We start from the raw sequence: 21,380 nt of genomic DNA, 5'->3' as shown, positions 1-21,380 counted from the left end.
ATTAACCTGTAATTTATCCCATTATATTGATATTTTTTTACAGAAATATGTGGTCCAGTTACCATCATACCTTAAGGACTCCGCCACCCTAATCACCCTCCTTAACAAGGTAAATTGGAAGAAATCCTACATCTGCGCCACACTCGATGTGGCCTCACTATATTCAAACATCCCACATAAAAAAGGGATAGATGCTATACGACACTTCCTACAACAAGATGTGAACCTCCCGGCTTCACAAGGACAACTTATTCTGGACTGCATTGATTTTATTTTGAACCATAACATCTTCACTTTTGATAACAAAATCTACAAGCAAACAAGGGGGACCGCAATGGGGACGCGATTCGCACCTAGTTTTGCGAATTTATATATGGGGATTTTCGAGGAGCAACTCATTTACAATGAACACCCATGGAAAAACAAAATAGTTTTCTATAAACGCTACATTGATGATCTACTACTAATCTGGGATGGCAGCCTAGATGAGGTCAATGACTTCACCGCCCATCTGAATAACAACAATTTCAACCTCGCCTTTACAGCCAACTACTCCATGGGATCTATCGAATACCTAGACTTAGTCCTTTCCACCACAAACAACACCATTGAAACTAAGACATAGAAACATAGAAACATAGAATGTGTCGGCAGATAAGAACAATTTGGCCCATCTAGTCTGCCCAATATACTGAATACTATGGATAGCCCCCGGCCCTTATCTTATATGAAGAATGGCCTTATGCCTATCCCATGCATGCTTAAACCCCTTCACTGTATTTGCAGCTACCACTTCTGCAGGAAGGCTATTCCATGCATCCACTACTCTCTCAGTAAAGTAATACTTCCTTATATTAGTTTTAAACCTTTGCCCCTCTAATTTAAAACTGTGTCCTCTTGTGGTAGTTTTTCTTCTTTTAAATATGCTCTCCTCCTTTACCGAGTTGATTCCCTTTTATGTATTTAAAAGTTTCTATCATATCCCCTCTGTCTCTTCTTTCTTCCAAGCTATACATATTAAGGTCCTTCAACCTTTCCTGGTAAGTTTTATCCTGCAATCCATGTACTAGTTTAGTAGCTCTTCTCTGAACTCTCTCTAGAGTATCTATATCCTTCTGGAGATATAGCCTCCAGTACTGCGCACAATACTCCAAGTGAGGTCTCACCAGTGTTCTGTACAGCGGCATAAGCACTTCACTCTTTCTACTGCTTATACCTCTCCCTATACATCCAAGCATTCTGCTGGCATTTCGTGCTGCTCTATTACATTGTCTTCCCACCTTTACGTCTTCTGAAATAATTACTCCTAAATCCCTTTCCTCAGATACTGAGGTCAGGACTGTGTCAAATATTCTATATTCTGCCCTTGGGTTTTTACGCCCCAGGTGCATTATCTTGCACTTATCCACATTACATTTCAGTTTCCAGAGTTCTGATCATTCTTCTAGTTTTCCTAAATCCTTTTCCATTTGGCGTTTCCCTCCAGGAACATCAACCCTATTACATATCTTTGTGTCATCAGCAAAAAGACAAACCTTACCATCGAGGCCTTTTGCAATATCACTTATGAAGATATTAAACAAAATCGGTCCCAGTACAGATCCCTGTGGAACCCCACTGGTAACATGACCTTGTTTTAAATGTTCTCCATTGATTACAACCCTCTGTTGTCTGTCACTCAGCCACTGCCTAATCCACTCAACAATATGGGAGTCCATGCTCAATGACTGCAGTTTATTGATAAGTCTTCTATGTGGGACAGTGTCAAAAGCCTTACTAAAATCTAGATATGCGATGTCTACTGCACCTCCACCGTCTATTATTTTTTTTAAAAGTAGACGGCAACAGCACCAAGCACCACTACACTACACCCCCCCTGTCACTTATTAACCCCTTATTCACCCTTGATCACCCCTGATCACCCCATATAGACTCCCTGATCACCCCCCTGTCATTGATTACCCCCCTGTCATTGATCACCCCCCTGTAAAGCTCCATTCAGATGTTCGCATGATTTTTACGGATCCACTGATAGATGGATCGGATCCGCAAAACGCATACGGACGTCTGAATGGAGCCTTACAGGGGCGTGATCAATGACTGTGGTGATCACCCCATATAGACTCCCTGATCACCCCCCTGTCATTGATTACCCCCCTGTCATTGATCACCCCCCTGTAAAGCTCCATTCAGATGTCCGCATGATTTTTACGGATCCACTGATAGATGGATCGGATCCGCAAAACGCATACGGACGTCTGAATGGAGCCTTACAGGGGCGTGATCAATGACTGTGGTGATCACCCCATATAGACTCCCTGATCACCCCCCTGTCATTGATTACCCCCCTGTCATTGATCACCCCCCTGTAAAGCTCCATTCAGATGTCCGCATGATTTTTTAAAATCCACTGATAGATGGATCGGATCCGCAAAACGCATACGGACGTCTGAATGGAGCCTTACAGGGGCGTGATCAATGACTGTGGTGATCACCCCATATAGACTCCCTGATCACCCCCCTGTCATTGATTACACCCCTGACTCTCTGATCAACCCCCTGTAAAGCTCCATTCAGATGTCCACATGATTTTTACGGATCCACTGATAGATGGATCGGATCCGCAAAACACATACAGGCGTCTCCCTGGAGCCTTCCAGGGGGGGGGGGGGGTGATCACCCCATATAGACTCCCTGATCACCCCCCTGTCATTGATCACCCCCCCCTGTCATTGATCACCCCCCTGTCAGGCTGCATTCAGATGTCCGTATGATTTTTACGGATCCACGGATACATGGATCGGATCCGCAAAACACATACGGACATCTGAATGGAGCCTTACAGGGGGGTGATCAATGACAGGGGGGTGATCACCCCATATAGACTCTCTGATCACCCCCCTGTCATTGATCACCCCCCTGTCATTGATCACCCCTCTGTAAGGCTCCATTCAGACATTTTTTTGGCCCAAGTTAGCGGAATTATTTTTTTTTTTTCTTACAAAGTCTCATATTCCACTAACTTGTGTCAAAAAATTAAATCTCACATGAACTCACCATACCCCTCACGGAATCCAAATGCGTAAATTTTTTTAGACATTTATATTCCAGACTTCTTCTCACGCTTTAGGGCCCCTAGAGTGCCAGGGCAGTATAAATACCCCACATGTGACCCGATTTCGGAAAGAAGACACCCCCAGGTATTTCGTGAGGGGCATATTGAGTCCATGAAAGATTGAAATTTTTGTCCCAAGTTAGCGGAAAGGGAGACTTTGTGAGAAAAAAATAAAAAAATATCAATTTCCGCTAACTTGTGCCAAAAAAAAAAAAATTCTATGAACTCGCCATGCCCCTCATTGAATACCTTGGGGTGTCTTCTTTCCAAAAGAGGGTCACATGTGGGGTATTTATACTGCCCTGGCATTCTAGGGGCCCCAAAGCGTGAGAAGAAGTCTGGTATCCAAATGTCTAAAAATGCCCTCCTAAAAGGAATTTGGGCACCTTTGCGCATCTAGGCTGCAAAAAAGTGTCACACATCTGGTATCGCCGTACTCAGGAGAAGTTGGGGAATGTGTTTTGGGGTGTCATTTTACATATACCCATGCTGGGTGAGAGAAATATCTTGGTCAAATGCCAATTTTGTATAAAAAAAATGGGAAAAGTTGTCTTTTGCCAAGATATTTCTCTCACCCAGCATGGGTATATGTAAAATGACACCCCAAAACACATTCCCCAACTTCTCCTGAATACGGCGATACCACATGTGTGACACTTTTTTGCAGCCTAGGTGGGCAAAGGGGCCCATATTCCAAAGAGCACCTTTAGGATTTCACAGGTCATTTACCCACTTACCACACATTAGGGCCCCTGGAAAATGCCAGGGCAGTATAACTACCCCACAAGTGACCCCATTTTGGAAAGAAGACACCCCAAGGTATTCCATGAGGGTCATGGCGAGTTCCTAGAATTTTTTATTTTTTGTCACAAGTTAGTGGAAAATGATGATTTTTTTATTTTTTTTTTATTACAAAGTCTCATATTCTACTAACTTGTGACAAAAAATAAAAACTTCCATGAACTCACTATGCCCATCAGCGAATACCTTGGGGTGTCTTCTTTCCAAAATGGGGTCACTTGTGGGGTAGTTATACTGCCCTGGCATTCTAGGGGCCCAAATGTGTGGTAAGGAGTTTGAAATCAAATTCTGTAAAAAATGACCAGTGAAATCCGAAAGGTGCTCTTTGGAATATGGGCCCCTTTGCCCACCTAGGCTGCAAAAAAGTGTCACACATCTGGTATCTCCGTATTCAGGAGAAGTTGGGGAATGTGTTTTAGGGTGTCATTTTACATATACCCAGGCTGTGTGAGAGAAATATCTTGGCAAAAGACAACTTTTACCATTTTTTTTATACAAAGTTGTCTTTTGCCAAGATATTTCTCTCACCCAGCATGGGTATATGTAAAATGACACCCCAAAACACATTCCCCAACTTCTCCTGAATACGGAGATACCAGATGTGTGACACTTTTTTGCAGCCTAGGTGGGCAAAGGGGCCCACATTCCAAAGAGTACCTTTCGGATTTCACCAGCCATTTTTTACAGAATTTGATTTCAAACTCCTTACCACACATTTGGGCCCCTAGAATGCCAGGGCAGTATAACTACCCCACAAGTGACCCCATTTTGGAAAGAAGACATCCCAAGGTATTCGCTGATGGGCATAGTGAGTTCATGGAAGTTTTTATTTTTTGTCAGAAGTTAGTGGAATATGAGACTTTGTAAGAAAAAAAATCAAAAAAAAAATCATCATTTTCCGCTAACTTGTGACAAAAAATAAAAAGTTCTATGAACTCACTATGCCCATCAGCGAATACCTTAGGGTGTCTACTTTCCGAAATGGGGTCATTTGTGGGGTGTTTGTACCTTCTGGGCATTGTAGAACCTCAGGAAACATGACAGGTGCTCAGAAAGTCAGAGCTGCTTCAAAAAGCGGAAATTCACATTTTTGTACCATAGTTTGTAAACGCTATAACTTTTACCCAAACCATTTTTTTTTTTACCCAAACATTTTTTTTTTTATCAAAGACATGTAGAACAATAAATTTAGAGCAAAATTTATATATGGATGTCGTTTTTTTTGCAAAATTTTACAACTGAAAGTGAAAAATGTCATTTTTTTGCAAAAAAATTGTTAAATTTCGATTAATAACAATAAAGTAAAAATGTCAGCAGCAATGAAATACCACCAAATGAAAGCTCTATTAGTGAGAAGAAAAGGAGGTAAAATTCATTTGAGTGGTAAGTTGCATGACCGAGCAATAAACCGCTAAAATTGTGGAGTGCCGATTTGTAAAAAAGGACCTGGTCTTTAGGGGGGTATAAACCTGTGGTCCTTAAGTGGTTAATTTTAATTTTAATTTTTATATTTATTTTGATTTTTATTAGCACATTTATTCTTATTTATTTCTATTTTCATTTGCCCATCTACCCATCCCATATTCTCCTTCCATCTGTCAGTCTCACCATTTTGCCCCAGCCCCCCCCCCTTTCCCTACAATCAGCTGCGCTGCACCAGCCTTCAAAACATATACACACATCATTACTATGCTATCAGCATATCAGCCTGATCCACCCCTTTTGACCTGCCGTGTCCAACTTGCGCTACCCCCGGAGCACCAGCCTGAGCGCTTGATCGGCATAACAGTACTGCAGCAGGAGGATCTCCCCGGCCTCCAGCGCACCAGCCGAACAGCGCCGCCCAGAGAGGCTTCCCCCGTGACGTCACTGACCCAGTCCCCGCCCCCCTAAGCTTTAGAAGCGCGCGCTCCCAGACACATGGTGAGCGACGCCAGATACAGCAGCAGCACATATCAGAAGGAGTTCCCAGGTAAGCCATACAATAGCCCTATAGAACTTCATTGTCACCTCCCCCTGCAGCTTTTCTCCAACTCTACTTATATATTTATAATTAAATATTAGACATTGGGCCTCTTTACTTATTAATTTTATCACTCACTTAATCATTTAATAAGCCGTCCAACAGCTCTGTAGAGCTTCATTGTCACTTCCCTCTGCAGCCTATCCTTATACATTCAGACATTGGGCCTCTCATTCAATTATGTTATTATCATTCATTTATTTATCCATCCTTTTTTCCTTCCTCCTCCTGTAGCCACCCGGCCACCTTCTGCCTGTTGCCCCTTGCTGTTGGCGCCCCCAAGGTAAACCTTTTACTTCCCTCCTGTTCCCCAATAAAAATAAAAGGATTAACTATAAGCAGAGACTAGACTAATCAACATCACTATTCTAATACTACCGACATCTATCCATCACACTCCATTCTATGTCGCCATATCACACCACATAAGCACCACGTCCCACTACATCAGTATATTACCAATGTACATTGTATATTATGGTCTAACATTATACATCCCTCACACCATCCTTGTGCGTATGTGCATGTATGCACGCGTGTATATATATATATATATATATATATATATATATATGTGTATATGTGTATATATGTATATATGTATGTATACCTTACTTAAACAGCGTCCAAATTGACAGATTAGAGTATATCAAGCCCCTGCCAATAAAAGTGGTCAGAAACTTTTTTTGCGTTCATGTTTGGATTAGCACTAGATCCACCAACCATCCAGAATGTATAAAATTGAATATATTAAATTCAACGTGTAATATACTTTTTATACATATATATATATATATATATATATATATATTTTTTTTTTATATGCTGTAATTTTAATCAATTGATTTATTTACTATAACAGAATTGTATGCGCACATATATATGTATATATTTTTATATATATATATATATATATATATATATATATAAAAAATAAAGAAATGTGGGCAGCACCACTATCAATATAGTACAAACGGAGTGCCAGTGGCTGAGTAGGCGATCCACCTCCAAATAATGTAGAAAAAATGAAATCCGCAGCACATCCAAATAGTGAAAGAGTAAAAAAAAAAGGCTTTATTCACCAAGCATGCAACGTTTCAATCCTCTCAATGGGATTTTTCTCTATATATATATATATCCTCCCCCCAACCGTGTGGGGGCCCTTTCTGTGGATTTTTTGTTATTTCTTTTAGCTTCGGCAATTCTTCCCCTCTTTTTCTTTGTTGTTTAGACTTGAAAAAGGAGTTATAAACTCCGAAACGCGTTGTCAACTGAACAATAAATAGTATTTATACCTAAAAACCTGAAACTGTGGTCGTCCCTGTGCACCAAAGAGGTACCCTATCGTGTGTTTTCGGACACAAATCACTCTTCTCGCCCCTAACAATCCCTAGGAGTTTTTGGCAACTCCATCCAAAGGGACTGAACGGGTACCGGCAGCACGGACCTCCCTCACCCTCCCAACCTATTGTGTGTCTAAACCTGTTGTGCGCTTACACCTGCACAACACCCAAAGGTGAGCACATTCTATCCATCACGTTTATCTGCGTATCATCGCTTACTACCCTATGAGCGCCTCTCCCTTTTCTCTTTTGCCATAATTGCTGTTTGCGGGGTGGCAGGTTGCACTGTCACTCCAGAAGTGTATGAAGAGGCCACGACTTCAGCAGAAGAGGAAGCAGGAGGGGCCAGAGACCTTTCTTGGTTTTTGAGGTGTCTACTCCACTGCAGCTCGTGCTTTGCACTTAAATGCCTGGTCATGCAGGTTGTGCTCAGGTTGAGAATGTTTATGCCTCGCTTCAAGCTCTGATTGCACAGCGTGCAAACCACTCGTGTCTTGTCGTCAGCACATTGTCTGAAGAACTGCCACGCCAGGGAACTCCTTGGAGCTGGCTTTGGTGTGCTTGGTCCCTTGCTGCGGTGGGCAGTAGGAGGCGTACTGTCTAGAGAACGGCCGCTCGGCTTTTGCACCCTGCTCCCTCTTCTGCTGTGCTGGTGGCTCTGTGCGACCACCACCTCTTCCTCTGAATTACATAGGTCACTCGCATGACCTTGATTCCATGTGGGGTCGAGGACCTCATCGTCCTCCACATCATCTTCCACCCAGTCTTCACCCCTGACTTCCTTGTCGGTCTGCACACTTTCGAAAGCCCCAGTAGTTGGCACCTGTGTTTCGTCATCTTCCTAGACGTGCTGCAATGGTCCTCCCATGTACTCATCTTGAAAAATAAGTGGTTGGACATCGGTGCACTTAATCTCTTCCACTTCTGGGGCAGGGCTAGGTGGATGGCCCTGGGAAACCCTGCTAACAGAGTCATCAAAAAGCAGAAGAGACTGCTGCATGACTTGGGGCTCAGACTGCTTGGCTGATTTGCAAGGGGGTGAGGTGAAAGACTGATGGACATCGGCTGCAGGTGCCAACTGTGGTCTTTCAGCAGGAGACAGGGTGGGAGACAATGTGAAGGAACTGGATCCACTGTCAGCAACCCAATCTACTATCACCTGTACTTGTTTAGGCCTCACCATTCGTAGAGCAGCATTAGGCCCGACCAAATACCGCTGCAGGTTTTGTCGCCTACTCGCACCTGAGGAAGGGGTTTCACTTGTGCGTGTAGCTGGCACAGATCGACCAAGTCCTCTCCCTGCAACAGGAGCTCCACCAGCAGCACCACGACCTGGGCCACGTCCCTTATTTGATGCTCTCCTCATATTTTTTTAATTTAGGATCTTGCCCTAAATAGGTGTTTAATAATAGTAGAAAAGAACGACAGTATGTAAAGGGTGTGTCTCACACGGCCTGAACCAGACTAGGCCTCAATTAAAGATTTCTTAGCACAAAATGGCTGTATTTCAAATGGCTGTATTTAAAATGGCTGTATTTAAAATGGCTGTATTTCAAATGCCTAATTCAAACCCCTGTCATCGTCCTCCTCATCATCTTCCACCCAGTCTTCACCCCTGACTTCCTTGTCGGTCTGCACACTTTCGAAAGCCCCAGTAGTTGGCACCTGTGTTTCGTCATCATCCTAGACGTGCTGCGATGGTCTTCCCATGTACTCATCTTGAAAAATAAGTGGTTAGGCATCAGTGCACTCAATCTCTTCCACTTCTGGGGCAGGGATAGGTGGATGGCCCTGGGAAACCCTGCTAACAGAGTCATCAAAAAGCAGAAGAGACTGCTGCATGACTTGGGGCTCAGACTTCTTGGCTGATTTGCAAGGGGGTGAGGTGAAAGACTGATGGACATCGGCTGCAGGTGCCAACTGTGGTCTTTCAGCAGGAGACTGGGTGGGAGACAATGTGAAGGACCTGGATCCACTGTCAGCAACCCAATCTACTATCACCTGTACTTGTTCAGGCCTCACCATTCGTAGAGCAGCATTAGGCCCGACCAAATACCGCTGCAGGTTTTGTCGCCTACTCGCACCTGAGGAAGGGGTTTCACTTGTGCGTGTAGCTGGCACAGATCGACCATGTCCTCTCCCTGAAACGGGAGCTCCACCAGCAGCACCACAACCTGAGCCACGTCCCTTATTTGATGCTCTCCTCATATTTTTTGAATTTAGGATCTTGCCCTAAATGGGTGTTTAATTAATAGTAGAAAAGAACGACAGTATGTAAAGGGTATATCTCACACAACCTGAACCACATTTGGCCTCAATTAAAGATTTCTTAGCACAAAATGGCTGTATTTCAAATGGCTGTATTTCAAATGCCTAATTCAAACTCCTGTCTGTATAGGGGGGATCACACACGCCCTGAATCAGTGTAGGCCTGCAGTAAATATATTTTTGCACAAAATGGCTGTATTTCAAATGCCTAATTCAAACCCCTGTATGTATAGGGGGGATCACACACGCCCTGAACCAGTGTAGGAATGAAGTAAATATATCTTTGTACAAAATGGCTGTATTTCAAATGGCTGTATTTCAAATGCCTAATTCAAACCCCTGTATGTTATAGGGGGGATCAAACACGTCCTGAATCAGTGTAGGCCTGCAGTAAATATATCTTTGCACAAAATGGCTGTATTTCAAATGGCTGTATTTCAAATGCCTAATTCAAACCCCTGTATGTATAGGGGGGATCACACACACCCTGAACCAGTGTAGGCCTGCAGTAAATATATCTTTGCACAAAATGGCTGTATTTCAAATGGCTGTATTTCAAATGCCTAATTCAAACCCCTGTATGTATAGGGGGATCACACACGCCCTGAACCAGTGTAGGAATGAAGTAAATATATCTTTGTACAAAATGGCTGTATTTCAAATGGCTGTATTTCAAATGCCTAATTCAAACCCCTGTATGTATAGGGGGGATCAAACACGCCCTGAATCAGTGTAGGCCTGCAGTAAATATATCTTTGCACAAAATGGCTGTATTTCAAATGGCTGTATTTCAAATGCCTAATTCAAACCCCTGTATGTATAGGGGGGATCACACACACCCTGAACCAGTGTAGGCCTGCAGTAAATATATCTTTGCACAAAATGGCTGTATTTCAAATGGCTGTATTTCAAATGCCTAATTCAAACCCCTTTATGTAGAGGTGGTATCTCAGAGGGCCTGAACCTCTGTAGCCCTGAAGTAAATATATCTTTGCACAAAATGGCTGTATTTCAAATGCATAATTCAAACCCCTGTATGTATAGGGGGGATCACACACTTCCTGAACCAGTTTAGGCCTGAAGTAAATATATCTTTGCACAAAATGTCTGTATTTCTAATGGCTGTATTTCAAATGCCTGATTCAAACCCCTGTATGTAGGGGGGTATCTCACACGATCTGAACCAGTGTAGGCCTGCAGTAAATATATCTTTGCACAAAATGGCTGTATTTAAAATGGCTGTATTTCAAATGCCTAATTCAAATCCCTGTATGTATAGGGGGATCACACACGCCCTGAACCAGACTAGGCCTGAAGTCAATATTTCTTTGCACAAAATGGCTGTATTTCAAATGGCTGTATTTCAAATGCCTAATTCAAACCTCTGTATGTAGAGGTGGTTTGTCAGAGGGCCTGAACCTCTGTAGGCCTGAAGTAAATATATCTTTGCACAAAATGGCTGTATTTCAAATGGCTGTATTTCAAATGCCTAATTCAAACCCCTGTATGTATAGGGGGGATCACACACACCCTGAACCAGTGTAGGCCTGCAGTAAATATATCTTTGCACAAAATGGCTGTATTTCAAATGGCTGTATTTCAAATGCCTAATTCAAACCCCTGTATGTATAGGGGAGATCACACACGCCCTGAACCAGTGTAGGAATGAAGTAAATATATCTTTGTACAAAATGGCTGTATTTCAAATGCCTAATTCAAACCCCTGTATGTATAGGGGGGATCAAACACGCCCTGAATCAGTGTAGGCCTGCAGTAAATATATCTTTGCACAAAATGGCTGTATTTCAAATGGCTGTATTTCAAATGCCTAATTCAAACCCCTGTATGTATAGGGGGGATCACACACACCCTGAACCAGTGTAGGCCTGCAGTAAATATATCTTTGCACAAAATGGCTGTATTTCAAATGGCTGTATTTCAAATGCCTAATTCAAACCCCTTTATGTAGAGGTGGTATCTCAGAGGGCCTGAACCTCTGTAGCCCTGAAGTAAATATATCTTTGCACAAAATGGCTGTATTTCAAATGCATAATTCAAACCCCTGTATGTATAGGGGGGATCACACACTTCCTGAACCAGTTTAGGCCTGAAGTAAATATATCTTTGCACAAAATGTCTGTATTTCTAATGGCTGTATTTCAAATGCCTGATTCAAACCCCTGTATGTAGGGGGGTATCTAACACGATCTGAACCAGTGTAGGCCTGCAGTAAATATATCTTTGCACAAAATGGCTGTATTTAAAATGGCTGTATTTCAAATGCCTAATTCAAACCCCTGTATGTATAGGGGGGATCACACACGCCCTGAATCAGTGTTGGCCTGCAGTAAATATATCTTTGCACAAAATGGCTGTATTTCAAATGCCTAATTCAAACCCCTGTATGTAGAGGTGGTATGTCAGAGGGCCTGAACCTCTGTAGGCCTGAAGTAAATATATCTTTGCACAAAATGGCTGTATTTCAAATGCCAAATTCAAACCCCTGTATGTATAGGGGGGATCACACACGCCCTGAACCAGTGTAGGCCTGCAGTAAATATATCTTTGCACAAAATGGCTGTATTTCAAATGCCTAATTCAAACCCCTGTATGTAGAGGTGGTATGTCAGAGGGCCTGAACCTCTGTAGGCCTGCAGTAAATATATCTTTGCACAAAATGGCTGTATTTCAATTGGCTGTATTTCAAATGCCTAAGGCTACTTTCACACCTGCGTTCAGGTGTCCGCTCGTGAGCTCCATTTGAAGGGGCTCACAAGCGGCACCGAACGCAGCCGTCCAGCCCTAATGCATTCTCAGTGGAGGCGGATCCACTGAGAATGCATCCGCCTGCCAGCGTTCAGCCTCCGCTCCGCTCAGTGAGCGGACACCTGAACGCTGCTTGCAGCGTTCGAGTGTCCGCCTGGCCGTGCGGAGGTGAGCGGATCCGTCCAGACTTATAATGGAAGTCAATGGGGACTGATCCGCTTGAAGATGACACAATATGTCTCAATCTTCAAGCGGATCCGTCCCCCATTGACTTTCAATGTAAAGTCTGAACGGATCCGCTCAGGCTACTTTCACACTTAGAAATTTTTCTAAGTTATAATGCAGACGGATCCGTTCTGAACGGATGCAAACGTCTGCATTATAGGAGCGGATCCGTCTGATGAAACATCAGACGGACCCGCTCCGAACGCTAGTGTAAAAGTAGCCTTATTCAAACCCCTGTATGTATAGGGGGGATCACACACGCCCTGAATCCGTGTAGGCCTGCAGTAAATATATCTTTGCACAAAATGGCTGTATTTCAAATGCCTAATTCAAACCCCTGTATGTAGAGGTGGTATCTCAGAGGGCCTGAACCTCTGTAGGCCTGCAGTAAATATATCTTTGCACAAAATGGCTGTATTTCAATTGGCTGTATTTCAAATGCCTAATTCAAACCCCTGTATGTATAGGGGGGATCACACATGCCCTGAACCAGTGTAGGCCTGCAGTAAATATATCTTTGCACAAAATGGCTGTATTTCAAATGGCTGTATTTCAAATGCCTAATTCAAACCCCTGTATGTAGAGGGGGTATCTCAGAGGGCCTGAACCAGTGAATGCCTGAATTCAATTTTAGTGCACCAGATGGCGGTATTTAAAATCTCTGAATGTAACCCAAATGTATTAAGGGTGTATCTTTTTCAAACCCTAGAAAATGATGGGTGTATTTCTACCTTAAATTGCAGAGTGACTAATACAGATGTTGTAGAAGTCTTTTTTTCCTAACAGAATATGAAAGCTGTATATATTAAACTTGAATTTAACACTTGCAGATCTGGAAAATACAGTTTTTTGAAAAGAAAAGTGTGTTTTTCAAACCCCAGAAAATGATGGGTGTATTTCTACCTTAAATTGCACACTGACTAATACAGATGTTGTAGTTTGCCCCCAAAAAATGGTGATTTGCAATCTCCCAAAAGCTCAGATGCAGTGCTGGTGCACTGAGCATGTAAAAAATGGCCACCGCCGCCGCCACCCACCTAACTAACAGAATTCTAAAAGTTTGTATTTTTTGGTCAATGAGCTCACAACTATTTGTCTGTAGATCGCTGAGTTAGATTCTCTCCTATGCTCTCCCTGAAATCCCAAACACTTGTAACAGCAGAGTGACGTGCAGCGCTACGTGACTCAAGCTTATATAGAGCCTGGGTCACATGCTGCTCTGACCAATCACAGCCATGCCATTAGTAGGCATGGGTGTGATGGCCTCTTGGGTCAAGTAGTATGATGCTTGTTGATTGGCTGCTGTGCAGCCTTTCAAAAAGCGCCAAGAAAGCGGCGAACACCGAACCCGAACTTTTACGGAAATGTTCGGGTCCGGGGTCCCAAAATCCTAAAGTTCGGTACAAACCCGTGCTTGTATGTCCTGGGTTAAAACTGGGTAAAAAAAATTCTACTACAGTTAGATGGATGCCAAATGGGTGTTCTAAAGTAAAAAAAAAAAAATGTCAAAGACACACTCCACAGAAGAATTTGCTTTCCTATGTCAGTTAGACAGATTCCAAAGGGGCGTTCAAAATTAAAAATGTATTTTCTTTTTAATACTTTTTTTGGGTTTTTCGTTACCGTAGGCCCCAAAACGTTGGGAAATGGCAAAGAGAATGCACAAAGTGACCTGGAGTTTAACAATGGCTGGGGAAAATTGTAGAGAGGCTGTCCCAGATGGGCCGGGACAGACGGCATTCTTTGGCAACAGGAAGTATGTGTGAGGAAAAGGCATGGCCAAAAGTGGGCGTGTACCAGGCGTGGTATATCTAATGGATTTTTAGGACAGGGAGAGTGAAAAAGAGCTTGCTCTGTCCACTCCATGCATTAAGCTACTCTACTGTGGCTCACCATTGTATGTGACAGTGTTCGTCGGACTCTGCGGGCAAGGCCATGTCTCGCTTCTTTCTCCTGCCCCTCTGGGTTCTGGGACAAGTGGGACAGCTGCGGATAATACAATTGCTGACATCACCTATAGTATCTTTTCTTCTCAGTTTAATATCTCCTACGTCCCCTATCTGGCTACCATATATTAAAAGAATTTCCTCTCTCACAACCGTCAGACAGATGAAGGGGTGTTCTTAACCCCTTAGGGAAACATGACGTACTGGTATGGCATGTTTCCCGAGTCCTTAAGGACACATGACGTACCGGTACGTCATGTGTTGTTCCGATCACCGCCGCCCGGCGGGCGGTGATCTGAACATGGTGCCTGCTCAAATCATTGAGCAGGCACCTCGGCTAAATGTGCGGGGGATCCCGTGAACCCCCCCGTGTCGGCGATCGCCCCAAACCGCAGGTCAATTCAGACCTGCGGTTTGCGGCTTTTACCTGGTGCAGCGGTGGTGCCATCAGGTCCCCATGGGGCTGTGGGGGGGACCCGATGGGATGGAAGGCAGCGTGATGCCTTCCTGAGGCATCTGCGCTGCCTTCTGGTGAAGAGCCTGTGAGATCCAGCCCCCTGGTTTTTCCCCCCAAAAATTCAAAGTTTCAAGTGAAAATAAACAAAAATGTAATTTTCCCCAAATAAAGTGAAACAAAATTGGTAAAAAATAGGGGGGGGGAAAAGTATACATAATAGGTATCGCCGCGTCCGAATCGACCGGCTCCATAAACATATCATATGACCTAACCCCTCAGATGAACACTGTGAAAAATAAAAACTGTGCTAAATAAACCATTGTTTTGTCACCTTACATCACAAAAAGTACAACAGCAAGCGATCAAAAAGGTGTTTGCCCACCAACATACAGGGAGTGCAGAATTATTAGGCAAGTTGTATTTTTGAGGATTAATTTTATTATTGAACAACAACCATGTTCTCAATGAACCCAAAAAACTCATTAATATCAAAGCTGAATATTTTTGGAAGTAGTTTTTAGTTTGTTTTTAGTTTTAGCTATTTTAGGGGGATATCTGTGTGTGCAGGTGACTATTACTGTGCATAATTATTAGGCAACTTAACAAAAAACAAATATATACCCATTTCAATTATTTATTTTTACCAGTGAAACCAATAGAACATCTCAACATTAACAAATATACATTTCTGACATTCAAAAACAAAACAAAAACAAATCAGTGACCAATATAGCCACCTTTCTTTGCAAGGACACTCAAAAGCCTGCCATCCATGGATTCTGTCAGTGTTTTGATCTGTTCACCATCAACATTGCGTGCAGCAGCAACCACAGCCTCCCAGACACTGTTCAGAGAGGTGTACTGTTTTCCCTCCTTGTAAATCTCACATTTGATGATGGACCACAGGTTCTCAATGGGGTTCAGATCAGGTGAACAAGGAGGCCATTTCATTAGATTTTCTTCTTTTATACCCTTTCTTGCCAGCCACGCTGTGGAGTACTTGGACGCGTGTGATGGAGCATTGTCCTGCATGAAAATCATGTTTTTCTTGAAGGATGCAGACTTCTTCCTGTACCACTGCTTGAAGAAGGTGTCTTCCAGAAACTGGCAGTAGGACTGGGAGTTGAGCTTGACTCCATCCTCAACCCAAAAAGGCCCCACAAGCTCATCTTTGATGATACCAGCCCAAACCAGTACTCCACCTCCACCTTGCTGGCGTCTGAGTCGGACTGGAGCTCTCTGCCCTTTACCAATCCAGCCACGGGCCCATCCATCTGGCCCATCAAGACTCACTCTCATTTCATCAGTCCATAAAACCTTAGAAAAATCAGTCCTGAGATATTTCTTGGCCCAGTCTTGACGTTTCAGCTTGTGTGTCTTGTTCAGTGGTGGTCGTCTTTCAGCCTTTCTTACCTTGGCCATGTCTCTGAGTATTGCACACCTTGTGCTTTTGGGCACTCCAGTGATGTTGCAGCTCTGAAATATGGCCAAACTGGTGGCAAGTGGCATCTTGGCAGCTGCACGCTTGACTTTTCTCAGTTCATGGGCAGTTATTTTGCGCCTTGGTTTTTCCACACGCTTCTTGCGACCCTGTTGACTATTTTGAATGAAACGCTTGATTGTTCGATGATCACGCTTCAGAAGCTTTGCAATTTTAAGAGTGCTGCATCCCTCTGCAAGATATCTCACTATTTTTGACTTTTCTGAGCCTGTCAAGTCCTTCTTTTGACCCATTTTGCCAAAGGAAAGGAAGTTGCCTAATAATTATGCACACCTAATATAGGGTGTTGATGTCATTAGACCACACCCCTTCTCATTACAGAGATGCACATCACCTAATATGCTTAATTGGTAGTAGGCTTTCGAGCCTATACAGCTTGGAGTAAGACAACATGCATAAAGAGGATGATGTGGTCAAAATACTCATTTGCCTAATAATTCTGCACGCAGTGTAGTACCAATCTAACCGTCACCTCATCCCGCAGAAAACTGAGCCCCTACCTGAGACAATCGCCCAAAAAATTAAAAAACTATGGCTCAGAATATGGAGACACTAAAACATCATTTTTTTGTTTGAAAAAAGCTGTTATTGTGTAAAACTTACATAAATAAAAAAAGTATACATATTTGGTATTGCCGCGTTCGTATTGACCGTTTGTATAAAAATATCACATGATCTAACCTCTCAGATGAACACTGTAAAAAATAAAAACTGTGCTAAATAAACAATTTTTTGTCACCTTACATCACAAAAAGTGTAATAGCAAGCGATAAAAAAGTCATATGCACCCCAAAATAGTGCCAATCAAAACCGTAACCTCATCCCGCAAAAAATGAGATCCTACCTAAGATAATCGCCCAAAAACTGAAAAAACTATGGCTCTCAGAATATGGAGACACTAAAACATGATTTTTTTTTTGTTTCAAAAATTATATTATTGTGTAAAACTTACATAAATAAAAAAAAAGTATACATACTAGGTATTGTCGCATCCGTATTGACCGGGTCTATAAAAATATCACATGACCTAACCCCTCAGATGAACACCTTAAAAAATGTAAAATTAAAACTGTGCTAAATAAACCATTTTTTGTCACCTTAAATCACAAAAAGTGTAATAGCAAGCGATCAAAAAGTCACACGCACCCCAAAATAGTGCCAATAAAACCGTCATCTCATCCCACAAAAATCATACCCTACCCAAGGTAATCGCCCAAAAACTGAAAAAATTATGGCTCTCAGACTATGGAAACACTAAAACATGATTTTTTTTTGCATCAAAAATAAAATCATTGTGTAAAACTTACATAAATAAAAAAAAAAGTATACATATTAGGTATCGCTGTGTCCGTATCGACCGGCTCTATGAAAAATATCACATGATCTAACCTGTCAGATGAATGTTGTAAATAACAAAAAATAAAAACGGTGCCAAAACAGCTATTTCTTGTTATCTTGCCTCACAAAAAGTGTAATATAGAGCAACCAAAAATCATATGTACCCTAAACTAGTACCAACAATACTGCCACCCTATCCCGTATTTTCTAAAATGGGGCCACTTTTTTGGAGTTTCTACTTTAGGGGTGCATCAGGGGGGCTTCAAATGGGACATGGTGTCAAAAAAAACAGTCCAGCAAAACCTGCCTTCCAAAAACCGTATGGCATTCCTTTCCTTCTGCGCCCTGCCGTGTGCCCGTACAGCGGTTTACGACCACATATGGGATGTTTCTGTAAAATACAGAATCAGGGCCATAAATATTGAGTTTGGTTTGGCTGTTAACCCTTGCTTTGTAACCGGAAAAAAATTATTAAAATGGAAAATCTGCCAAAAAAGTAAAATTTTGAAATTGTATCTCTATTTTCCATTAATTCTTGTGGAACACCTAAAGGGTTAACGACGTTTGTAAAATCAGTTTTGAATACCTTGAGGGGTGTAGTTTCTTAGATGTGGTCACTTTTATGTAGTTTCTACTCTAGGGGTGCATCAGGGGGGCTTCAAATGGGACATGGTGTCAAAAAAAACAGTCCAGCAAAACCTGCCTGCCAAATACCGTATGGCATTCCTTTCCTTCTGCGCCCTGCCGTGTGCCCCTACAGCAGTTTAAGAGCACATATGGGGTGTTTCTGTAAACTACAGAATCAGGGCCATAAACATTGAGTTTGGTTTGGCTGTGAACCCTTGCTTTGTAACTGGAAAAAAATAATTAAAATGGAAAATCTGCCAAAAAAGTGAAATTTTGAAATTGTATCACTATTTTCCATTAATTTTTGTGGAACACCTAAAGGGTTAATGACGTTTGTAAAATCAGTTCTGAATACCTTGAGGGGTGTAGTTTATAGAATGGGGTCATTTTTGGGTGGTTTCTATTATGTAAGCCTCACAAAGTGACTTCAGACCTGAACTGGTCCCTCAAAATTGTTTTTTTTTAAATTTCTGAAAAATTTAAAAATTTGCTTCTAAACTTCTAAGGAGAGTTAAGCGAACCCGAACTGTAAAGTTCGGGTTCGTACCGAACTTTAGGTTTTTCGGCACCCGGACCCGAACATTTACGTAAAAGTTTTAGGTCGGTGTTCAGCGATATTTATGGCATTTTTGAAAGGCTGCAAAGCAGCCAATCAACAAGCGTCATACTACTTCCCCCAAAAGGCCATCACAGCCATGCCTACTATTGGCATGGCTGTGATTGGCCAACTGCAGCATGTGACCCAGCCTCTATTTAAGCTGGAGTCACTTAGCACCGCCCGTCACTCTTCTCAGATTAGTGTAGGGAGAGGCTGCAGCTGCTGTGAGGGAGAGATCAGGGAGCGATCTTATCAAAAACTGGTTTATGTACTTAGCGATCTACAGAAAAAGTGTTTTGTGGGTGCAGTGCCTAATTTTTTTAAGCCTGCCCTGAGCCAACTACTGCTGAAAACGAACTTTTTTTTCTTCATTTCATCAATATCAATACCTGATCGGCAGCCATTTTATGCAACAATAGTGCACCAGCATAGGCTATCTGCAAGTCCAGAAATACAGCTTTGGCATACTGGGGTGAAAAAACCCTCTAATATACTGCACATCTGGGATTTGACAAGCATAAGTGACTGTCACATTTATGACAAAAATACAGCTTTTTGGTTAGGGTGAAAAAAGCCTCTAATATACTGAACATCTGTGATTACACGTGCATAAGTCACTGTCACATTTAGGACAGAAATACAGCTTATTGGTTACTGGGGTGAAAAAAGCCTGTAATATACTGCAAATCTGTGATTACACGTGCATAAGTCACTGTCAAATTTAGGACAGAAATACAGCTTTTTGGTTACATACTGCACATCTGTGATTACACGTGCATAAGTCACTGTCACATTTAGGACAGAAATACAGCTTATTGGTTACTGGGGAGAAAAAAGCCTGTAATATACTGCACATCTGTGATTACACGTGCATAAGTCACTGTCACATTTAGGACAGAAATACAGCTTTTTTCTTACTGGGGTGAAAATACCCTCTGATATACTGCACATCTGTGATTACACGTGCATAAGTCACTGTCACATTTAGGACAGAAATACAGCTTTTTGGTTAGGGTGAAAAAACCCTCTGATATACTGCACATCTGTGATTACACGTGCATAAGTGATTGTCACTAGAGAGGGCCCGAATAGTTCGCCGGCGAATAGTTCCCGGCGAACATAGCTTGTTCTCGTTCGCCGCAGTGGGCGAACATATACGATGTTCGTTCCGCCCCCTATACATTATCATTGAGTAAACTTTGACCCTGTACCTCACAGTCAGCAGACACATTCCAGCCAATCAGCAGCAGACCCTCCCTCCCAGACCCTCCCACCTCCTGGACAGCATCCATTTTAGATTCATTCGGAATCTGCATTCTCAGTGAGAGGAGGGACAGTGCTGCTGCTGCTGATTCAATAGGGAAAGCGTTAGCTAGGGCAGTGTTCTGTGTCCACAAACTCATCTGCTGTAAGGACAGCGTCCTGACAGCGCCCCAAAAAGCCCTTTTCAGGGCTGGTACATCTGTCTGCTTTTTTTTAATTTATATATATATATATATATATATATATATATTGCAGTTGCCTGCCCGTGTGAGAGAGGCTGCAGGCTCAGTCACAGACAGTACTGTGTGCACACCATTCATACAGGGTGTAACAGAAAATACCTCGCAAATAAAAAAATATATATATTTAATTTCTTTTTGTGATATAATCACAGTTGCAAGCCCGTGTGTGTCAGGCCCACACAGACTGTATTGTGGCCACTGGCTAGGCCTCCACTCATACCGTTACAGGGTGTCACTCACTCAATACTTTTCAGATAATTTATTTTTTATTTTTCTGTGATATAATCACATTTGCAAGCCCGTGTGTGTCAGGCCCACACAGACTGTATCGTGGCCACTGGCTAGTGGCTAGGCCTCCACTTATACCGTTACAGGGTGTCACTCACTCACAAATACCTTGCAGATAAAAAAAAATTCTATTTAATATTTTTCTGTGATATAATCACATTTGCAAGCCCGTGTGTGTCAGGCCCACACAGACTGTATTGTGGCCACTGGCTAGTGGCTAGGCCTCCACTTATACCGTTACAGGGTGTCACTCACTCACAAATACCTCGCAGATTTAAAAAAATTATATTTAAGATTTTTCTGTGATATAATCACATTTGCAAGCCCGTGTGTGTCAGGCCCACACAGACTGTATTGTGGCCACTGGCTAGGCCTCCACTCATACCGTTACAGGGTGTCACTCACTCAAATACCTTTCAGATAAAAAAAAAATCTATTTAATATTTTTCTGTGATATAATAACATTTGCAAGCCCGTGTGTGTCAGGCCTACACAGACTGTACTGTGCCCACTGCCCACCACTTATATAGGGTGGCACAGTACCTTGCACGCATAGTAACACTTATCTAATAAAAAATG

The sequence above is a fragment of the Bufo bufo genome, chromosome 1 (assembly GCF_905171765.1).
Source record: "Bufo bufo chromosome 1, aBufBuf1.1, whole genome shotgun sequence".
In the NCBI taxonomy this organism is placed as follows: domain Eukaryota; kingdom Metazoa; phylum Chordata; class Amphibia; order Anura; family Bufonidae; genus Bufo; species Bufo bufo.
The sequence above is the reverse complement of the archived record's forward strand: the minus strand, read 5'-3'. Positions refer to the sequence as shown.